This window comes from Lactuca serriola, chromosome 3, assembly GCF_051521515.1.
Source record: "Lactuca serriola cultivar US96UC23 chromosome 3, Lser_US96UC23_V15, whole genome shotgun sequence".
In the NCBI taxonomy this organism is placed as follows: Eukaryota; Viridiplantae; Streptophyta; class Magnoliopsida; order Asterales; family Asteraceae; genus Lactuca; species Lactuca serriola.
In genome coordinates this window covers 80,401,772-80,409,224 of record NC_136410.1, presented here as the reverse complement: position 1 = coordinate 80,409,224, position 7,453 = coordinate 80,401,772, and the positions used below count along the sequence as shown (strand labels likewise).

General features: G+C 29.0%; 1 long non-coding RNA gene across 2 annotated transcripts; it reads right to left on the bottom strand.

Moving 5' to 3' along the window:
- Positions 1-4,689: 4,689 nt before the first annotated feature.
- On the bottom strand, positions 4,690-6,075 carry LOC145094544 (uncharacterized). Of its 2 annotated transcripts, none has more exons than XR_013703409.1 (3): positions 5,897-6,075; positions 5,477-5,545; positions 4,690-4,865 (listed from the first exon to the last, which is right to left on the bottom strand). It is a non-coding gene; the product is annotated as an uncharacterized LOC145094544 (long non-coding RNA). The 2 variants fall into 2 exon arrangements; XR_013703410.1 differs by having other exon boundaries at positions 5,901-6,075.
- Positions 6,076-7,453: the final 1,378 nt, after the last annotated feature.

The window sequence follows — 7,453 nt, the reverse complement described above, 5'->3', positions numbered from 1 at the left end:
TACCATCTTTTTACGATTTAGCTTGTCACAATGATTAGGTATCGCCTTTTTTTTTTTTTTTACTAAAACCATTCAAATTAATGCTACCTCCGTTCCAAATTGATAGTCCACTTGTTTATTTATTTACAATAGGATGATAATAAATTTTATGTATTTTTTAGTTTTTTTGTTAGAAAAAATTATTTACAGACTATTTTGTTTTGTTTTTCATCTTTTATTATTAAAATTTTAAAATGTTTGTCTATGTCTTGTGTATATGGTTATTGTCATATATTTTTTTCTCACATTGGACTACGTTTCAAATTTGTTAAGTGAGTTTTATATTTTTTTGTTAGGATTTAACCATTGTTGATCATCAAACAAACTTACTAATCAAACAAATTACTTATTATATTCGTGAGTTCAATTTTTTATTGAGAGTTTTTAATTTTGTTTTGAAAGAGTCTGTAGTCTGTAGTATGTAAGATCCCAAGATTTACTCACTGAAGAAATTCCTTTCAATCTTTTTATTGTTTGCTTTTGATAAGGTTTTGAAAGTTTAAATATTGCATTAATTTAAACCATTGTACATTCTCATTAATTTAAACTCACACCTAACAGTTATGATTTCAGATGCTATATCTCCATAAGTTGTAAAGTACGCCATTATGACTATGTTTGTACTCAAATTATTGTAATTTTTTTTTAAAAGTATACTTACTTTAAATCACAGTTAAGGTGTTATAGATTTTTTTACTGCTTTAGATCTTCGATATAAATGTTAATGTAATTATCCTATCTCTTAACTTGTTTATTTAATATGAAATACATATGATGCTTATAATTTGTTTGAATTTGTTTGTTTTTGAAGCGGTGAAGTTGAATAAAATCCAGCTTACAATTCGTCTTTAATAGTGATAGAAAATAGGAAAAACCAAACGAAATGATGTTACTATATCTGTTAATGGGAGTATCTTAGTTTTAACCTACTTGTTTGTATAATGGTGAAAATACATATGATGCTAGCAATTTGCCTGAACTTGTTACTTTTTAAGTTGTAAAGTTAAGGAAGTTTTAATCTACAACTGAATTTTAACGATAATGAAAAAAGAATAAGAACCAAACGAAAGATGTCACTGTAAAATATAGTAAATTTAGGTTTTTAGTGTTTTTTTATAACTTGGCTTTTGCTATATTGTATTGTTGCATATATTCTCTAGAAAAAGATAGATCTAAGAAAAAGAAAAGTTACATTTTTTGAAATCTATATAAAATTAAATGTTTTCCTCAAATAACTTGCTAATTAGGTTGGCCATGTAAAATGAGTTTTGGCCTTATAAAATGGGCTTTTGATATATAAAGTATTTTGTTTTAGTTTTCTTTAGGTTTATATATATTTTCTGTAAAATATCTCTCAATATTAAGACTTTGTTTTGGAAATAACTTCTTTTGATTATGAAAATGGTCTTTACAGTCGAGTCCAACAATGATATTGTAAGTCAATTTTTTTCTTTTTGTTATTTGTTTTTGTATTTTCGCAAATTAAAACAATGATTTATTTTGTTTTATTTCAAAATGATGACATTTAAGGTATTTCACAGATTGACCCGATACAGGTTAGACCTATGAAATTAATAGTTATTTGGTGAAAACTTTAATTTTGTCTAAATTTTAAAAACACTTAACATTTTTGCTTAGATGTGTCTAGGTCTCTATATTCTTTCTCTAATAATAATACAATATAGTTTTTGAAATATAATAAATTGCATGGTGGCATAGTTAATCTTTGCATTCCCTTTTTTCTATCCCTATCTCTTTTTCTGATTTTCTTCCATGTCTTATAGAAGAAATTGCTCTAACTATTATCATCTCTTTATTTTTCGTATCATTCATGAAAAATACTGGAAACTATTTCGTATAGCAACATCAAGGTGGTTGTTCCTCTTAACCTAGACCTTGTATGATGCAAGAGAAGAACTTTTATAAACCATTACATGAGTTCTGGTGTGTTCTAGACCATCATCATGGATCCCTAATCCCTAAAACCATTAGTGACCATGAATGGCACAAACTTGGTTAGTTGATTAAGTTGTGGATCTATGATACTATCACCAAACAACTTTACTAATATGGAATGATAAACAAGACAATAAGAAATTTTTTAAAGATCTTATATGCTCAAGAGTTTTGTTCTTTCCATTGGTTGGTTCATCATTTAAATGACGAAGGTGGTTTTTTTTTCAATGACTTACAATATGTATATGCATCTCCTTCTAGTTTAGTTGACCCAACAAAACCTGACTATGTTAACCTTTTATGTAGATATTTTTCCCTTAAATAGGTTCCTTATACATTTATTGGTTTGCCAAGTTTGTGTATTGCATTGTGTTTCAACTTAGTTGTGCTTAATCTATTTTCATTTATTATTATGGGTTATCCCTTATTTGCTTCTCCAACTAGATGATATTGTACTTATGACATCTTTCTCATCTTTTTATAAAATACTATTAATTCCTTGAACACTCAAGTTTTTATAACGGTTATTGGATGTTTGTATATGACTCCGGGAGATATGTATTTATTGTCGCATAAACCCTAGGACACTCCTAAAATATGGATTTGTGACATTAAAACCCTAATAGTTTCAGTGTTTGACTAGGTTAAACACTAGCCGTGATACCTTACTCTTGAGACAACGTGTTTTCTAAAAGCTTCTAGAACTTCAATGAGCTCAACACTAATCGGGTCGCTGCAAGCCGAACCTTGCTAACAAATAAAAGTTCCCCAAATACTTGCAAAGATGTGGGATGCGCCTAAATTATCCATTGCGTTAACCTCACATCTTTTGTCCACAACCCAATTAGGCGTGAGTGTAGGTTTGGCTCATCCATTGACCTCCACTAAAGCAAGCAAAAGATAAAGGCAAACCTATGTGAGACAAATAAAAATTTGTCAATTTACTAACTTCTAAAATTCTAACATTCGATCGATTTTCTCAAAATAACTTTTGTTAGAAAAAACTTTATCAAAAATTCAAGAAATCTTTTTGCATATCAAGTGGTCATTTTGTATCATATGCTAGAAAATATAACAATCGTCCCATAGATGGTTCTATATTCATCATTTTTGGATGATTGTAACGATTAACTCATAAAAACATCAATATTGTATATGTTTTTGATTATTTTATAAACGAATAGATACACAATATCTTTTCTACTTTTTATTTGATTTGTTTTCTTATGCCAATAGTTATTATAAATATAAAAATACTGAAAATCTGCAAATCGTGCATTTTTTAACTAATGATTCTGACAAGAAAATAAACTTAATAATTTTTTATGTAACTTAAAACATATCAAATTAATTGAAGTTGTGGTGGCATGTTTTGTGCTGTCTCGTGGTTCCCCATAAGGAAAAGGACCATGTGTTTAGAGCGATCTACGGGTCTACCCGTGTGTGTACGACTGACTATGTATATTTTTAATATAACTAAAATATTAAAATTAAAAATCACAAATATATAATAATAATATCATTACGTGCATACAATCTCTAGTTTTATACTTTTATTGTTATAGCTTTGTGACAGGTGCAATTTGTAATTAAAAATGATAAAATTTCGTTTTTAAAAAGTAATTTAGATGCTTTAATATCGGTCTAAATTATATTTAAATGCATATAACTTTGATTTTTCTAGAACAAATATATAATTACATTGATAAGAATTTATATAATCATTCATAATAAATGAATTTTTTTTGACACTTGTCACACTCTAATGCATTATGTCACATGTTATTTTATCATAATTTTGAGATATTTATTTTCCACTTATTATTAATTCATTTTTTATTTTTGCATATATCATTAATTTAGTTTCTATAAATTAAATATACCATAATAACTATATTAATTTTAAATTTCAAACTTCAATTTCAATTTTAAATAAATTTACAATTGAAACCTTCATATTTAACATTTTGTTATAATTATCACATTTAATACACAAGTCACAACTAAACACATAATTTTAATTTAATATTTTCATGTTTTTTTTTTTTATAATTTTTAGTTATTTCAAATTTCAAATTCAAATAAACTTGTTGTTTAATCATTTGTATTTAACATTTTGTTTTAATCGACCCGTATAATATACGAGTATCACAACTAATTTAAAATATATAAAAAGTTAACAAGTATCTTAATCAATTATACAAACGTATTTGATATGTTTAACTTGTTATTTTGATTAGGGTTTTATTCATGCAACACACCAAAATATATTCAGTTTTTATATAAATGACATACTGATAAATCACAAATTTTAATATATCGAGATCATCTTGATATAGATAGAAAGTATGATTTAAAATTTGAAAATCTGGATATAAATAGAAAGTATGATTTAAAATTTGAAAATGAAACTTTTTGACAAGGATTATGATTTGTGGGATCAAATTTAAATTTTAAAATAATGGTCATTTATTTTTTTTCAAAAGATTTTATGTTTTTGCAATATGGGTTTGTACTTGGTATTTTATGTCTCTACAACTTAAAAATTAATAATTGCACACAAAACTAATATTGTGACATCCCCAAAATCACGGCCAGAAAAGACCGGTTTGTTTATGCTTTGTTTAAAAATCAGAGTTACATTTTAAATGAAAGTGTTGCAGAATTTGTCCCAAAACAAAAATATGATAAAGATTTATCAAAAGCATTTCCATGGAAATGTATTTCATTAAAAGACTCGGGATGTCATGTTCGTACATATCAAAAGCATAAACAGTACAATATAAGCCTTACTACATTATTTCATATCTACAGGCCTATATCCGTAATCCCTCGTCCAAAACATCACACCTATGCTCATGCGCCACTACCTGTAATACATAAAACTGAGTGGGTCAGGCTTGGGAGCCTGGTGAGCACATAGGGTTTTCAACCCACAATAAATAAGTTTATTAATTTCATCGATCAACAATAACCCGATTACCCGTTCCCGTTATCCTCACTTTACGTCCCTAAACACCTATCATAAGGGACCTAGCCTAAGGATCATCATCGGGACGGACACTACTGCTAAGGGGATTCCTCAGCAATAAATGTCCTAAAGGCAACCATGTGGGGGATGTAGTACACCGGTGAACATATCGTTCACAAACACCTACAGGTTGCGAGCCTGCTAGTGTTCCACTGGACTGTCTAGAAGAGTCCGTGGTCGTCATCCATACTCCGCTAGATGACAGAATCAACAACATCAACATCGGGGCCTCTCATCATTTTATCACACATCACCTATTGCATCTACCCATGTTTTACCCCAACATTTTCGTAGATATAAAATACATATACAGTTTAAATCATTGAAAACATGTATAACAACGTTCATCTAGCATAGATAGCAAGTATTCAGATAATATGCACACATAGCACGTAATTTATATAAAATACTTCATATCTATGTGTAAGTTGAAAGTAACTATGCACTCACTTGTTAAGGTGATGATTCCAAAATCGGGCAGCGCTTGCTTCTAACGATTCTATTTTCCTTCGACGAAACCTAGCATTATTATCGCTAAATTTTAGTCTAATATTTACCGTGACCAACTATTAGTCTTAGTATTATTATTATTATATAAGCGTTAAACAATATTTTCCAACCACTATGTACAGACAGGGGCCAGACATAAAACACCGGAGGGCAGGGCCATTTTGGCATATAGCACTTCTGAAATCCAACAACCCTATGCGGCCCTTTAAACCAGATTCCCCGTACCGCGAGTAGTTAAAAAAAATATTATAACGACACTTATATAAGTTATAATAATAGCTCAAATATTTATTATAAGTTCATAATAACAATACTAATTTTAAATATAAGCTATATTAAAATAAGGTAAGCATAACTTACTTACAAGGGGGTTTTAGCTAGGAGTCGGGCTCTGCAGGGGCAGAACTTCGTCGCTGAATCTTTCTAAGAAAGATTCGTGCAACGCTTCAGCGCTCACCTTACTATACTAAGCTACAGAAAGAGAAGTCGAATCACGAGGGACCGAAATGCTCGGGGGATAAGGAGAGAAAGACTCTTGAATCAAGAGAATGATGCAAGAAATATGAGAGCCCAAGGCTCTTATTTATACTCATTGAATTTTCAAAAACTACCCTCCATAATTACTTAATGACCTTTTAGTTATATAAACAACTAAACACCCCTCTATAATACTATTATAAATGGATTTAATGATATTTGTACTAAACTAATGTCGAAAGAACTCAACATTAGTCTTATAATGACCGCATCGTCGATACCTTTCTAATGATATATACATATGTATATATATGTGTACGTATACATGATTTATACTTTATTTTAATATGTAAATATGCTATTATAATTTGTAACTCGTTCATACGAACTCCGTTTTTGACGTTCTTTATATCCACGCGTAGGTGAAGACGTACTCTACAACTTTCGTTTAGACTCCGTCGGCTAATTTTGACTTTATTTTTAAAGTTATATTTTTAACAAGCCGGGACATGATTGGTCTGTTTAAAATCTCATAACTTCTTCATACGAAGTCAGATTTGGGCGTTCTTTTTATCGATGTTCTTAGTTTAACATATTCTACGACTTTCGTTAAGATCACTAAGGCTAAATCTCGCTCTATCGTAAATTCACTATTCACGCTTCCCGGTATCGTGCCGGTTTTGTCGTGAAACTTCGACGGGTCATAACTTCTTCGTTATTACTCGGATTTCGGCGTTCCTTATATGCACGGAAACCTTGAGACATATTCTACAACTTTATGTAGAGATATTGGGATTATCTCACACTTTAATTTTGACGCTCATTTTTATTCTTTATTAATTATACATTTATAATTAAATAATAAACACATATAATTCACATAATACTCAAATATTTCATCTTTATTACTTCAAAAAGAGTTACAAGAGTTGACCTAGACTATTACATTGACAAAAATGCTTAGCCCTAAAACCCGGGCGTTACAAATATGATCAAGATTTCCTTTAAATTATAACTTATTTTGTTTGTCTTTCAATAAGAACAATCACAAAAATTACCACATAGTTAAGAAGAATCATTGTATTGACTTAAGTTTGTCTTATTAATCCAAATAAACATTGTTTTTAAAATAATGTTTTTTAGAGAACATTAATTTTAGACATTTTAAATATGACATAAAATAATCTAAAATCCGACCTTTCAAACCTTTCAAACATTTATAGAGTTTAGACTTGTATTTGGACAAGGTACATTTTCTATGTTTAAGGTATTTAACTATCTATTATATTTGGGTTAGAGTTTTAGCAAGTTTATCTCAAACACCATTAGTCTATATATATATATATATATATATATATATATATATATATATATATATATATATAGAGAGAGAGAGAGAGAGGTTCAGGTGTTTTAACTAAGTATTGTGTTATTGTATGC